The sequence below is a fragment of the Mustela nivalis genome (assembly GCF_964662115.1).
Source record: "Mustela nivalis genome assembly, chromosome: 1".
NCBI lineage: Eukaryota > Metazoa > Chordata > Mammalia > Carnivora > Mustelidae > Mustela > Mustela nivalis.
Window position 1 is genome coordinate 145,408,216 of NC_139020.1, and position 15,847 is coordinate 145,424,062.

General features: G+C 41.7%; 1 protein-coding gene and 1 long non-coding RNA gene across 3 annotated transcripts in view; one reads left to right on the forward strand and one right to left on the reverse strand.

Annotated features, from left to right (window-relative positions):
- LOC309861618 overlaps positions 1-14,474 on the forward strand; it is a 40,719-nt gene extending 26,245 nt beyond the window's left edge. Inside the window, exon 5 of the long non-coding RNA XR_014310053.1 lies at positions 11,900-14,474. This is a non-coding gene — a long non-coding RNA (uncharacterized lncRNA). The remainder of the gene's footprint in view (positions 1-11,899) is intronic.
- ZNF662 (zinc finger protein 662) overlaps positions 1-15,847 on the reverse strand; it is an 88,051-nt gene that overhangs the window by 530 nt on the left and 71,674 nt on the right. The gene's annotated exons all lie outside the window — the stretch shown is intronic.

A 15,847-nucleotide genomic window follows, 5' to 3' on the forward strand; every position in this document is an offset into this window, starting at 1 on the left:
TAAAAACATGACCTGTATGATGTTCTTCATCCACCTGCAATTAGCGGAAAGATTACAGTGTGAGGAATACATCACACTATACAGTGTTTACACAGGTGTTTTGTTTCTATTTCGGAAACCAAATGGCAGCCAGGGGTTGAGTCAATGGCCCCAGAAAAAAACACAGTGCACAAGGACAAAACTCGAACATTTCATACAAGATCATGCAAGGCCATTTTGATCAGGAAACCAAAAATCCAAAGACAAACACTTCTGCTGAGGAAAGTGCTCACTACCATACAGCTTGTAGCTGATGTCCTTCAAAAATACACTATTGTATCTGGTATCACACTCTCACTTGAAATTCTCCTCACTGACATAATTAGATATATCACCTGACATGTCCAGGTTCCAAATTTAATAGCTTAGTTCTCTTGAAGAAGAAAACAAAATGTCTCTCTTAGACAAAAAGAGCTTACCTTGGAAAGGGTTGGGGCTTCTCCTGTGGCATCCAGCCGAGAAGCTCTGTACAAGGCACTCCGTGGGAGCTAGGAGTAGACATAGGAACAATCAGGACCCGGTGATGCTGCTCAGCAACTAGCCAGGGAGCTCTGTGGGATGTGGAACAGTGTGGCAGTGTGCTTTTTGGTGATGAGCAAGGATAGACTGAGCTGCTGCTGGGAAGTCCTCGTTGGTGGACAAAGAAAGGCAGAGTCGACGAACAGAAAGGAAAGAGAAACTGGACCTTTGGTTTTCTTGCTATGAGGAGACTATTTGGTATGAAAGAGTCAGTCTAGAAAAGGATTAACTGTAACATGCATGCTATTTTGTAATGACAGAGTTCCATGACCTCTCCTGCATCTTTGAGGTTCAACTAAATGCCACTCTCTTCTTTGTATGCCAGTTCTTCTCTCAGGATGCCCATAGGCCGCTACTGTACTGATCATGTCTCTGTAAGGCTTTCTACTTTACTGGGAGACTGAAATCAATCCTAGGCAAATACCTATTATAGTTGTTCATGAATCAATTATCCTAAAAGAAATCACTTATGAAAGACTTGGAATACTGACATCGTACCATTTAAAAATGCCTGTTTTTCTTTTTCTTTTCACTGAAATTCAAAATTTTTTTTATAATTTTTAATTTTTTATAAACATATATTTTTATCCCCAGGGGTACAGGTCTGTGAATCACCAGGTTTACACACTTCACAGCACTCACCAAAGCACATACCCTCCCCAATGTCCATAATCCCACCCCCTTCTCCCAACCCCCCTCCCCCCAGCAACCCTCAGTTTGTTTTGTGAGATTAAGAGTCACTTATGGTTTGTCTCCCTCCCAATTCCATCTTGTTTCATTGATTCTTCTTCTACCCACTTAAGCCCCCAAGTTGCATCACCACTTCCTCATATCAGGGAGATCATATGATAGTTGTCTTTCTCCGCTTGACTTATTTCGCTAAGCATGATACGCTCTAGTTCCATCCACATCATCGCAAATGGCAAGATTTCATTTCTTTTGATGGCTGCATAGTATTCCACTGTGTATATATACCATATCTTCTTGATCCATTCATCTGTTGATGGACATCTAGGTTCGTTCCATAGTTTGGCTATTGTGGACATTGCTGCTATAAACATTCGGGTGCACGTGCTCCTTTGGATCACTACGTTTGTATCTTTAGGGTAAATACCCAATAGTGCAATTGCTGGGTCATAGGGCAGTTCTATTTTCAACATTTTGAGGAACCTCCATGCTGTTTTCCAGAGTGGCTGCACCAGCTTGCATTCCCACCAACAGTGTAGGAGGGTTCCCCTTTCTCCGCATCCTCGTCAGCATCTGTCATTTCCTGACTTGTTGATTTTAGCCATTCTGACTGGTGTGAGGTGATATCTCATTGTGGTTTTGATTTGTATTTCCCTGATGCCGAGTGATATGGAGCACTTTTTCATGTGTCTGTTGGCCATCTGGATGTCTTCTTTGCAGAAATGTCTCTTCATGTCCTCTGCCCATTTCGTGATTAGATTATTTGTTCTTTGGGTGTTGAGTTTGCTAAGTTCTTTATAGATTCTGGACACTAGTCCTTTATCTGATATGTCATTTGCAAATATCTTCTCCCATTCTGTCAGTTGTCTTTTGATTTTGTTAACTGTTTCCTTTGCTGTGCAAAAGCTTTTGATCTTGATGAAATCCCAATAGTTCATTTTTGCCCTTGCTTCCCTTGCCTTTGGCGTTGTTCCTAGGAAGATGTTGCTGCGGCTGAGGTCGAAGAGGTTGCTGCCTGTGTTCTCCTCAAGGATTTTGATGGATTCCTTTCGCACATTGAGGTCCTTCATCCATTTTGAGTCTATTTTTGTGTGTGGTGTAAGGAAATGGTCCAATTTCATTTTTCTGCATGTGGCTGTCCAATTTTCCCAGCACCATTTATTGAAGAGGCTGTCTTTTTTCCATTGGACATTCTTTCCTGCTTTGTCGAAGATGAGTTGACCATAGATTTGAGGGTCTATTTCAGGGCTCTCTATTCTGTTCCATTGATCTATGTGTCTGTTTTTGTGCCAGTACCATGCTGTCTTGATGATGACAGCTTTGTAATAGAGCTTGAAGTCCGGAATTGTGATGCCACCAACGTTGGCTTTCTTTTTCAATATCCCTTTGGCTATTTGAGGTCTTTACTGGTTCCATATAAATTTTAGGATTATTTGTTCCATTTCTTTGAAAAAGATGGATGGTACTTTGATAGGAATTGCATTAAATGTGTAGATTGCTTTAGGTAGCATAGACATTTTCACAATATTTATTCTTCCAATCCAGGAGCATGGAACATTTTTCCATTTCTTTGTGTCTTCCTCAATTACTTTCATGAGTACTTTATAGTTTTCTGATACAGATTCTTAGCCTCTTTGGTTAGGTTTATTCCTAGGTATCTTATGGTTTTGGGTGCAATTGTAAATGGGATGGACTCCTTAATTTCTCTTTCTTCTGTCTTGCTGTTGGTGTAGAGAAATGCAACTGATTTCTGTGCATTGATATTATATCCTGACACTTTACTGAATTCCTCTATAAGTTCTAGCAGTTTTGGAGTGGAGTCTTTTGGGTTTTCCACATATAGTATCATATCATCTGTGAAGAGTGATAATTTTACTTCTTCTTTGCCGATTTGGATGCCTTTAATTTCCTTTTGTTGTCTGATTGCTGAGGCTAGGACCTCTAGTACTATGTTAAATAGCAGTGGTGATAATGGACATCCCTGCCATGTTCCTGACCTTAGCAGAAAAGCTTTCAGTTTTTCTCCATTGAGAATGATATTTGTGGTGGGTTTTTCATAGATGGCTTTGATGATATTGAGGTATGTCCCCTCTATCCCTACACTTTGAAGGGTTTTGATCAGGAAGGGATGCTGTACTTTGTCAAATGCTTTTTCAGCATCTATTGAGAGTATCATATGGTTCTTGTTCTTTCTTTTATTGATGTGTTGTATCACATTGACTGATTTGCGGATGTTTTTTTTTTTTGTTTGTTTGTTTTGGGGTTTTTTGTTATTGTTTGGAGTGGGGTAAGGGGCTTATTCCATTCTAACTGTCTGATTTGCAGATGTTGAACCAACCTTGCAGCCCTGGAATAAATCCCACTTGGTCGTGGTGAATAATCCTTTTAATGTACTGTTGAATCCTATTGGCTAGTATTTTGTTGAGTATTTTCGCATCTGTGTTCATCAAGGTCTATAGCTCTCTTTTTTGATGGGATCCTTGTCTGGTTTTGGGATCAAGGTGATGCTGGCCTCATAAAATAAGTTTCGAAGTTTTCCTTCTATTTCTATTTTTTGGAACAGTTTCAGGAGAATAGGAATTAGTTCTTCTTTAAATGTTTGGTAGAATTCCCCCGGGAAGCTGTCTGTCTTTTGTTTGTTTGGAGATTTTTGATGACTGTTTCAATCTCCTTACTGGTTATGGGTCTGTTCAGGCTTTCTACTTCTTCCTGGTTCAGTTGTGGTAGTTTATATGTTTCTAGGAATGTATCCATTTCTTCCAGATTGTCAAATTTGTTGGTGTAGAGTTGCTCATAGTATGTTCTTATAATAGTTTGTATTTCTTTGGTGTTAGTTGTGATCTCTCCTCTTTCATTCATGATTTTATTTATTTGGGTCCTTTCTCTTTTCTTTTTGATAAGTCTGGCCAGGGGTTTATCAATTTTATTAATTCTTTCAAAGAACCAGCTCTAGTTTCGTTGATTTGCTCTATTGTCTTTTTGGTTTCTATTTCATTGATTTCTGCTCTGATCTTTATGATTTCTCTTCTCCTGCTGGGCTTAGGGTTTCTTTCTTGTTCTTTCTCCAGCTCCTTTGGTTGTAGGGTTAGTTTGTGTACCTGAGACCTTTCTTGTTTCTTGAGAAAGGCTTGTACCACTATATATTTTCCTCTCAGGACTGCCTTTGTTGTGTCCCACAGATTTTGAACCGTTGTATTTTCATTGTCATTTGTTTCCATGATTTTTTTCAATTCTTCTTTAATTTCCCGGTTGACCCATTCATTCTTTATAAGGATGCTGTTTAGTCTCCATGTATTTGGGTTCTTTTCAAACTTCCTTTTGTGGTTGAGTTCTAGCTTTAGAGCATTATGGTCTGAAAATATGCAGGGAATGATCCCAATCTTTTGATACCGGTTGAGTCCTGATTTAGGACCGAGGATGTGATCTATTCTGGAGAATGTTCCATGTGCACTAGAGAAGAATGTGTATTCTGTTGCTTTGGGATGAAATGTTCTGAATATATCTGTGGTGTCCATCTGGTCCAGTGTTTCGTTTAAGGCCTTTATTTCCTTGCTGATCTTTTGCTTGGATGATCTGTCCATTTCAGTGAGGGGAGTGTTAAAGTCCCCTACTATTATTGTATTATTGTTGATGTGTTTCTTTGATTTTGTTATTAATTGGTTTATATAGTTGGCTGCTCCCACGTTGGGGGCATAGATATTTAAAATTGTTAAATCTTCTTGTTGGACAGACCCTTTGAGTATGATATAGTGTCCTTCCTCATCTCTTATTATAGTCTTTGGCTTAAAATCTAATTGATCAGATATAAGGATTGCCACCCCTGCTTTCTTCTGATGTCCATTAGCATGGTAAATTCTTTTCCACCCCCTCACTTTAAATCTGGAGATGTCTTCAGGTCTGAAATGAGTTTCTTGTAGGCAACATATAGATGGGTTTTTGTTTTTTTTATCCATTCTGATACCCTGTGTCTTTTGATTGGGGCATTTAGCCCATTAACATTCAGGGTAACTATTGTGAGATACGAATTTAGTACCATTGTATTGCCTGTAAGGTGACTGTTACTGTATATGGTCTCTGTTCCTTTCTGATCTACCACTTGTAGGCTCTCTCTTTGCTTAGAGGACCCCTTTCAATATTTCCTGTAGAGCTGGTTTGGTGTTTGCAAATTCTTTCAGTTTTTGTTTGTCCTGGAAGCTTTTTATCTCTCCTTCTATTTTCAATGATAGCCTAGCTGGATATAGTATTCTTGTCTGCATGTTTTTCTCGTTTAGTGCTCTGAAAATATCATGCCAGCTCTTTCTGGCCTGCCAGGTCTGTGGATAAGTCAGCTGCCAATCTAATATTTTTACCATTGTATGTTACAGACTTCTTTTCCTGGGCTGCTTTCAGGATTTTCTCTTTGTCACTGAGACTTGTAAATTTTACTATTAGGTGACGCGGTGTGGGCCTATTCTTATTGATTTTGAGGGGCGTTCTCTGAACCTCCTGAATTTTGATGCTCCTTCCCTTTGCCATATTGGGGAAATTCTCCTCAATAATTCTCTCCAGTATACCTTCTGCTCCCCTTTCTCTTTCTTCTTCTTCTGGAATCCCAATTATTCTAATGTTGTTTCGTCTTATGGTGTCACTTATCTCTCGAATTCTCCCCTCATGGTCCAGTAGCTGTTTGTCCCTCTTTTGCTCAGCTTCTTTATTCTCTGTCATTTGGTCTTCTATATCACTAATTCTTTCTTCTGCCTCATTTATCCTAGCAGTGAGAGCCTCCATTTTTAATTGCACCTCATTAATAGCTTTTTTGATTTCAACTTGGTTAGATTTTAGTTCTTTTATTTCTCCAGAAAGGGCTTTTATATCTCTCAAGAGGGTTTCTCTAATATCTTCCATGCCTTTTTCGAGCCCGGCTAGAACCTTGAGAATTGTCATTCTGAACTCTAGATCTGACATATTACCAATGTCTGTATTGATTAGGTCCCTAGCCTTCGGTACTGCCTCTTTTTCTTTTCTTGTATTGAATTTTTCTGTCTTGTCATTTTGTCCAGATAAGAGTATATGAAGGAGCAAGTAAAATACTAAAAGGGTGGCAACAACCCCAGGAAAATATGCTTTAACCAAATTAGAAGAGATCCCAAATCGTGAGGGGGGAGAAAGGGGATAAAAAGAGGTTCAAAGAGGAAGAAAGAAAAAAAAAGAAAAAAGAAAAAAAAAAAGAAAAGAAAAGAATTTAAAAAAAGAAAACAAATAAGAAAAATATAAAAAAGAAAAAATATATATATTGGATAAACTAGTTAAAAAACGTTAAAAAAGAAAAAGGTAAAAGTTAAAAAAAATTTACCAGAAGGCGAGAAAAAAAAAACAAAAAATGAAAAAGAAAAAAATTAAATTAACTGCAAGACTAAAAAAAAAATCACAGGGAAAAAGCCATGAGTTCCGTGCTTTGCTTTCTCCTCCTCTGGAATTCTGCTGCTCTCCTTGGTATTGAAACAGCACTCCTTGGTAGGTGAACTTGGTCTCGGCTGGATTTCTTGTTGATCTTCTGGGGGAGGGGCCTGGTGTAGTGATTCTCAAGTGTCTTTGCCCCAGGTGGAATTGCACCGCCCTTACCCGGGGCGGAGTGAGTAATCCGCTCGGGTTTGCTTTCAGGAGCCTAGACGGGAATACAAATGGCGGCCTCCTGGTCTCCGGCCTGGAGGAGCCGAGAGCCCAGGGCCCCACTCCTCAGTGAGCCCTCAGAGAACAGCGCCCAGTTACTCCCGTCTGCCTGACCTCCAGCCGCGCTCCGAGCTCACCGAGCCTGCGACCGGTTCAAGGTCACCCCGAGCTGCGAGCTTACTGTCGGCTCTGTCTCTGTAGCCGGCTTTCCCGTTCCAATATCCGCAAGCTCTGCGACACTCAGACACCCCCGATCCTTCTGTGACCCTGCGGGACCTGAGGCCACGCTGACCCCGCATGGGCTTCGCCCCAGTTTAGCCTCTGGAGCGATGTCCCTCAGCGGAACAGACTTTTTTTTTTTTTTTTTTAAGATTTTATGTATTTATTTGAGAGAGGGAAATCACAAGTAGATGGAGAGGCAGGCAGAGAGAGAGAGCGAAGCAGGCTCCCTGCTGAGCAGAGAGCCGGATGCGGGACTCGATCCCAGGACCCTGAGATCATGACCTGAGCCGAAGGCAGCGGCTTACCCACTGAGCCACCCAGGCGCCCCGGAACAGACTTTTAAAAGTCCTGATTTTGTGTGCCGTTGCTCCGCCGCTTGCCGGGAGCCGGCCCCTCCCCCCGGGGTCTATCTTCCTGTCGCTTTGGATTCACTTCTCCGCCGGTCCTACCTTTCAGAAAGTGGTTGTTTTTCTGTTTCCAGAATTGCTGTTCTCCTTCTCTTCGATCTGCCGATGGATTTTCAGGTGTTTGCAATCTTTAGATAAGCTAATCTAACTGATCTCCGGCTAGCTGAAGTAGTCTCAGCCTGCTACTTCTCCGCCATCTTGACTCCCTGAAATTCACATTTTTTAACGTATAGTGTCGTTTTGGTTTCAGAAGTAGAGTTTCATGATTATCCATCATGTGGTATCCATGTTTCCCTTCTAGTCTTCCCATCCTTTATATTATGTGTGTGTGTGTGTGTGTGTGTGTGTACATGTGTGTGTGTCTGTGTGTCTGGGCATGTTTGTGTGTGTCCATGTGTGTCCATTGAGTCAGGGACCAATTATCCTGTACAGGCCATTGAGCCAATGGAAAGTTCATTATGGAGATGAGCCAAGGAGCATGGGCCGACACTCTAACCCAGCTGTGCAGGGGATTTGCAACAAGGGTGTTAGGCACCAAGCTCACAACTGAGGTTTCCATTGAGTTCCTATTTCCCACTGTCCCTTGGATGTGTGACTGCAGGGGCCGCGCATTTGTAAGGCTTATGCAAATGTCCTCAAATACACTGAAATCTCTCACAGCTTCTTCTTTGCCTCAGCCATGACCAAGCAATGACCCCAGCACTGACAGATGTTACTTGCACTATCTTGAACGGGCCCTCTCATCCTTTAGAATCTGTGAGATGACCAGGACCATGGTAGCTTTCCAGGTGCATTGCACATAAGTTCTAGGCCTCATCAGCTGTGAAATGCCCCTGTAACTACCCTGCTTTATGTAGCCACTGAGGCTTCCTTCTAATGTTTTGGCAGTCTGGAGGATCTCTGTAGACTCTGATACTACCAGTCATGGACTTAGATGCAGAAACTCCCTTGCTCTCTAATGACCCTGTGGCTGAGAGGTAAGTGCAGGTCAGTGGCCTGGAACATCAACAGTGGGACCTAGGCCTTGGTTCACACTGTGACCTTTCCATGTAGGAAGAGTTAAGAGCTAGGGCCATTCATGTCGGCTCCATCTCAGGTCGTGGAAAGGAATACTGAAGCACTCCCCAGATACAAATGCAGAGGAGGAGGAATGAGTCAATGTAAGCAAAACATGCACGTGAGGAGTATTTTCATTTTTCTCTTTAGAAAGCCAACCCCTGCACAGTGCTGGTTAAGTGAGAAAGAGCTCCTGAGGAAATAGGTGTGTGCCTGTGTGTGTATGTGTGTGCATGTGCACGCATGCACACACACACACACCATACACTCATGCAGTCATGTTTACAATCATGCTGCATAGACTCATACATAGACCCCCTTCCACCCTCACACACAAAAACCACATCTAATTTAACGACTTCCTTCTAGAGTCTGTGAAACAGTTATAGCTTTTAAAGTAGAGGTGGTTTATATCATTTCCCATACCCACATTGTCTGTGGGAACCCAGACCCTGGGTGTTTCTCCAAAGGAGTCAGGGCACCCCCACCTTCTGCATCACCTAGATTGTGTGTGAAAAAGGACTGTCTCTAGGGTATGTACAATTTTGGGTTCTTCCTGCCTCCACCTGCAAATAGAGAAAAGAACCACTGTGAGGATCACACCCTTGTATACAGTGTTTTCCAATGATTTCAGGAAACCAGAACGTATACAAGGTCAATGGCTCCCCCAAATTAAAGAGGACACCTATGGAAAAGGCCTGAGCTCTCCATGGCAGTAGTCCATTCTGATCAGCAAACACAACATTCTTTTTCAGGAAACGAAAATTTCCATGAATGGAAAGGCTTGCTACTATACATGTTGTAACTGATACTGTCATTTGTATTACCTTCTGTTTCAGCTCTCAGTTGGTTATAGACAGGCACTCAACATGACCCCAAACAAGGAAATTGCCTATAGGATTGCTACTGTACATTGTGCTTCTCCTACCTGAATAGGATTGAGAAACAAGAGAGGGAGTGAGAGAGGGAGGGAGAGAGAGAGAGAATACGAGAGATTTCTAACTCAGAAAAGGAAAGATGATGTTACCTTGGGGAGAGATGGGATGCCTTTCTCCATCCTGTCATCAGGAACATTCTCCACTGGGCTCTCTGGTGGATCTGGAGGACACAGAGGAACTGTCAGAACATTGCTTGAATTATTATTGCTCAGGAATTACTCTGGGAGTTTTGCTTGATGTGAACACAGAGTCGCAGTGCATGGGTGTGATGGGTGAACAAGTAAGGACTGAGCTGCTGCTGGGCCCACCTACTTGGAGGATGAAAAATGCAAAGCAGAGGAGTAGGAAAGTAGTAAGAAACAGTTTTTGCTTTTTTAGCTAAGGGGCTCTAATCAGGATGAAATAGTCAATGTGAAGTACGGCAAACACGAACTGCATGCCTTGTTTCCATGGCAGAGTCCCGTGATGCATCCTACCCAGTGTAAATTCCCTCTTCTCCACATAGTAAAGGACTATTTCAACTTCCATGTGTACAGTAATACAGGTTCTCTTTTCATCAGCTAGTCCTTTGGTTTCTCCTTGCTTTCCTGGGATGTAATATTCATAGTATTTATGTTTCTAATCATCTGTAAGCATACCCTCAGGAGTGTTAATGTCATTCAAAATTCTTTGTATCCATTCTTTTTTTTTTTTTAGTTTATTTTTTATTTATTTTCAGCATAATAGTATTCATTATTTTTTCACCACACCCAGTGCTCCATGCAATCCGTGCCCTCTATAATACCCACCACCTGGCACCCCAACCTCTCACCCCCCTGCCACTTCAAACCCCTCAGATTGTTTTTCAGAGTCCATAGTCTCTCATGGTTCACCTCCCCGTCCAATTTCCCCCAACTCCCTTCTCCTCTCTAACTCCCCATGTCCTCCATGCTATTTGTTATGCTCCACAAATAAGTGAAACCATATGATAATTGACTCTCTCTGCTTGACTTATTTCACTCAGCATAATCTCTTCCAGTTCCGTCCATGTTGCTACAAAAGTTGGGTATTCATCTTTTCTGATGGAGGCATAATACTCCATAGTGTATATGGACCACATCTTCCTTATCCATTCGTCGTTGAAGGGCATCTTGGTCCTTTCCACAGTTTGGAGACTGTGGCCATTGCTGCTATAAACATTGGGGTACAGATGGCCCTTCTTTTCACTACATCTGTATCTTTGGGGTAAATACCCAGGAGTGCAAAGACCTCAACGTGAGATAGGAATCCATCAGAATCCTAGAGGAGAACATAGGCAGTAATCTCTTCGATATCTTTGTATCCATTCTTACAATTTACCCACAAAACTGTTTCACTGGGTTAAAAATACCTCAGCACCCATGAGGAAATAGCTCCACCTTCCCCCCTGCCTCTAGGCCTTAGTACCTCTTAGTGGAATCCTACAATATATGTCTTTCTCCGCCTGCAAATTCCAGTTGTGTGATTCATGCTGCTAGGAACGTAAGTGTAAAGATTGTATATGTTGCCATATTGGGGAATCCTCAACATATGCATTTGTCAAAACTCATACTACGTCATATCACAAAGAATGCGTTATAGTGTCAATTATGCACTGAGAATGAATAAAAATACATCGATGTGGTTGCACTGATTGTAAAAAATGTACCACCCCCAAGTAAGAAGTTATTCCTAGGGGGAACTGGAGGCCTAGCTAATGGAAATTTTCTGTATTATATGTTCAGCTTTATGTTCATCTAAACCTGGTCTGAATCCTATCTAGTAAGTTTTAAAAGTTTGGAAACAGCGATTCAGGGAGAGATCTATATCTCCCTATATTCCAGATTCAGATAAGTTCTAAGATTTACCTAGAGATGTTGTTTCCCTTTTTAATTTTTTATTTTTTATAAACATATATTTGTATCCCCAGGGGTACAGGTCTGTGAATCGCCAGGTTTACACACTTCACAGCACTCACCAAAGCACATACCCTCCCCAATGTCCATAACCCCACCCCCCTTCTCCCATCCCCCCCTTTTTAAATTTAAAAAAAATTTTTTTTCAGTATTCCGTTGTTTATGCACCACACCCAGTGTTCCATGCAATATGTGCCCTCCTTAATACCCACCACCAGGCTAACCCATTCCCCCACCCCCTCCCTTCCAAAACCTTCAGGTTGTTTCTCAGAGTCCAGTATCTCATGCTTTGTCTCCCCCTCCAATTTCCCCCAATTCACTTTTCCTTGTTGTTTCCTATAAGATTGAACCCAACTTTGAGTTCAATACTAACACCAGTTCACTTAGTAAATTTAAATTTGTACACATGAAATTACAGAAAAATGTTCCATCACATTTTTTTTTGTTGTTGTTTTTTCATTAACATAAGGTGCTTAGTGAGAGCGAGAGTACTCTGGATCAACGTCATGAAGAAATTTCCACAATACATTCCTTTGACTCATCAGTGGATTGGACCTTATTGTGGGGCCAGAAGTGACCTTGTCCAGTCTGTCTATTGATGACAGGTGATTTTCCCGAGTTGGCTGGCACATCATTGTCTGTGTCGTCTGGCATAAGCCTGAGCAACAGGTAACAGAGGAGAGGGCTGTTGACGACCTTCAGGCTGAAGACCAGAGAAAAATTCATCATACTTTATACATGGTTCAGTCCTCTGACCACTTCTTCCTCAGCTGCACAGCAGAGACTCGTGGATCAGAGTAGGAGTTATGAAGATGGTACAGTGTATGTGTGCACTTAAAACCCCCAACAGACAGGTTTTATGGGCAAATAGATTTCTTTAGCTGAGACACTAGAGAAACACCATACAGCAGAGTGAGCATATGTGATTGCCTAGGTTCACACTCCACTTCAGAGGACCATGTCCCCCAGAGATTACGGGGACACCCCTGTACCTCAGTTCCCTCATCTAGGATGTGGAAATGAGGCAACAATTTATTTGGCCCAAGTAAAGCCATAAGAAAGGAAAGAACTGGTGTTTGACCATTGTTTTGTAAGTGTTCAGCTATTGAATGATTAGAGAATGAGCTGGACACTTGGTAATGGGTGATGCCAGATAGGGAAGTTGGATGGCTCCACAGCAAGGGAAGATGGAAACTTACTCCTTAGCCTTTACGTGGGAGTGATATGTCACAGCTCATGGGGAATATGTACTATTGTCTGATGTGATCTCACATCAGCATTGTTAATGTGGCGGCAAGCAGGGATCCTCACCCATGTTTTACAGTGAAGCTGCTGGAAAATTCATCAGGATTATTGAAAATTAGGGAAGTTAAAATGGAAGGAGCAGAAGAAAATTTCCCAGAGTAGCCACAGTGATGAATGATGGATCTGGAGCAGGAATGTAGTTAGATCCAGGGCAAGGGTATCCCTGACCACCTGAGACCTGCCTAAGGCCCTTGTGAAAATGCCCTAGACCCCTGAATCATGACTCCCATCAGTTTCTCCAAGCGTCTTGCCCCAAGCTTTCTATTGCATAGGGTGGGTGCCCTGGAAGAAGCGTCTGGCCAGAGAAAAATCCAAATCTTAACTCAGCCTTATAACTCTATGAATCAGTCCCTGACTCCAGAATGGTGTAATGAATTAAATCTGTGATTCTCAGCGACTTGCTTTTGATCTGGCAAAGATCTCAGGGACTTGGACTAAGGCCTACCCAAGAAGGTACCTGGCTACCCTGGCTCAGTGTGCAGCTACACATCCTGCTCCTACACATCCTGTCCTGAGTCTCAGTATTGCTCATCCTCTCCAAATCACACAATGGCAGGGAACAAGCTCCTGCCTCCTCTTAGAAGATTCCCTCTATAGGCACAGCCTGGAGATCCCACCCCTGGACTCTATTTGAGAACATTGGGCAGATACTCCAAAGGTCAGTTGCGAAATATTCATTTCACTGAGGCAATGATACTGTCCCTTCTCACCAACAGTCCCCAGCATCACTCAAACAGCCAACAAATGTGTCCACAGTAACCCACAAAAATCCCATAAGAATTTCCAGTTTCATTCCTTATGAAAACCCCTTGTGTTCAGACTGCTAATAATTGTCCTCAGACTCTGACATGTACATTGAGGAAGACTTGACTGGTAATTCTTTAATTCTCTAAAAGTAATGACTATTGCTGCAGTGACAACATCCTCCTGATCTGTTGAAGGCAGTGTGGTGTGTTTCTGTGTGTTTTCTCTGTAAGAGTGTGTTCAACACTGGTAATTGTAAATAAAACATTTTCCTAAATATCAGAAGAAAGTAAAAGCAGTCAGCTTGATAGAAGAATGACAGCTGTACAATAATATGAAAATTATAATATACATTTAGATAACCCCATAGACCACTGGGAGGGCACAAATTAAAAAAGTTAAGTGTAACAGTGAGAGTTACCTAGTTCATTTGATGGAACAGCCCTTAGAACATGAATATTTACTTACCTGTAGAACAACAATTCAGATTTCCCATTGTGGGGAGCCTCTTCACCTATTCCTACTAAGCTTCCTCTCAGGACAGAGCGTGACAGTTGAAGGGTTCAGGATATATCATCACATTCCCATGTACAGTTTTCCAAGTGATTGTGCCTCTACACAGCATGGGTCCAGGTGCTGTGTTCAGTGTCTGTCTCCATAGGCATGTGTGGCCTTAGGAGGACAGATTTGTTTTACAAACTGATCCCAGGCTCACACAGTGTTATTCTGTTTAACAAATTCTGTGAGAGAAAATATCCTGCAAGCCAAACAGAGCTGACAGAAAATTTCTGTGATTCAGGGAATAAAGCTAGCATGTGGTGAATAAAGAGAAGATTCCTTCTTGGTCTAAAACACCATCTCCATTTCTACTACTGAGCTACCAGACATTTCTAGAACAAACAATGAAAATTACTTGCAGAGGAAGAAAATAAGCAATAGTAGAATATTGAGTTTCAAATGTCATATATTCTTTGTCCCAGCATGTGATTTTTGAATTATATATATTTTTTCTTACACTCTGTGTGATGTATGTTTATTTTCCCCCTGTACACAGCAAATCTATGCTCTAGGTTAGCTCATTTGTGTGAATTCCCTGAACATCTTCCCTTCTCTCTCTGTATATGGAAGAATGGTTATTCTCTGAGTAATGAAGAAAGAATATGTGTTCACCAGTGTTGGGTAAAAAACACATAATTGGTTCTTTCCAAACATATTTCAGATAAGCAACACTGTGGGATTATATGTGTGCTCTGGCTCCTAATCCTAAACTTCTAATCACACCCCTTCTGATCCTGTGGCTGTGAGAACTTGCCATGGAAGTCATGTGCCCAGCCCCCAACCAAATTACAAGTGAACATGATCATATAAAGAAGAGGGTGTTGCCAATTTAAAGCACATTTATCAGTGGAAAGAAGGGTAGGATGTGGAGAAAGAGGAACCCTCTTATACTGTTGGTGGGAATGGAAGGTGGCACAACCACTTTGGAAAACATTATGTAGGTTCCTCAAAAAGCTACAACTAGAGCTATCCTATGACCCAGAAATCGCATTACTGGGTATTTACACCAAAGATACAGAGGTAGTGAAAATAAGAGCCACATGCACCACAATGCTCATAGCAGCAATGTCTATGAGAGCCAAAGAGTGAAAGGAGCTGAGATGCCCTTCAGGAGATGAATGGATAAAGATGTGGTCCATAGTTTGGCGACCGTGGCCATTGCTGCTATAAACATTGGGGTACAGATGGCCCTTCTTTTCACTACATCTGTATCTTTGGGGTAAATACCCAGTAGTGCAATGGCAGGGTCATAGGGAAGTTGTATTTTTAATTTCTTGAGGAATCTCCACACTGTTCTCCAAAGAGGCTGCACCAACTTGCATTCCCACCAACAGTATAAGAGGGTTCCCCTTTCTCCACATCCTCTCCAACACATGTTGTTTCCTGTCTTGCTAATTTTGGCCATTCTAACTGGTGTGACATTTCAATGTGGTTTTAATTTGAATTTCCTTGAGGGCTAGTGATGAACATTTTTTCATATGTCTGATAGCCATTTGTATGTTTCTATTGGAGAAGTATCTGTCCATATCTTCTGCCCATTTTTTGATATGATTGTCTTTTTTGTGTGTGTTGAGTTTGAGGAGTTCATTATAGAACCAAGATGCCCTTCAATGGATGAATGGATAAGGAAGATGTGGTCCATATACACTATGGAGTATTATGCCTCCATCAGAAAGGACAAATTCCCAACTTTTGTAGCAACATGGACGGGATTGGAAGAGATTATGCTGAGTGAAATAAGTCAAGCAGAGAGAGTATTATCATATGGTTTCACTTATTTGTGGAGCATAACAAAAAGCATGGAGGACAT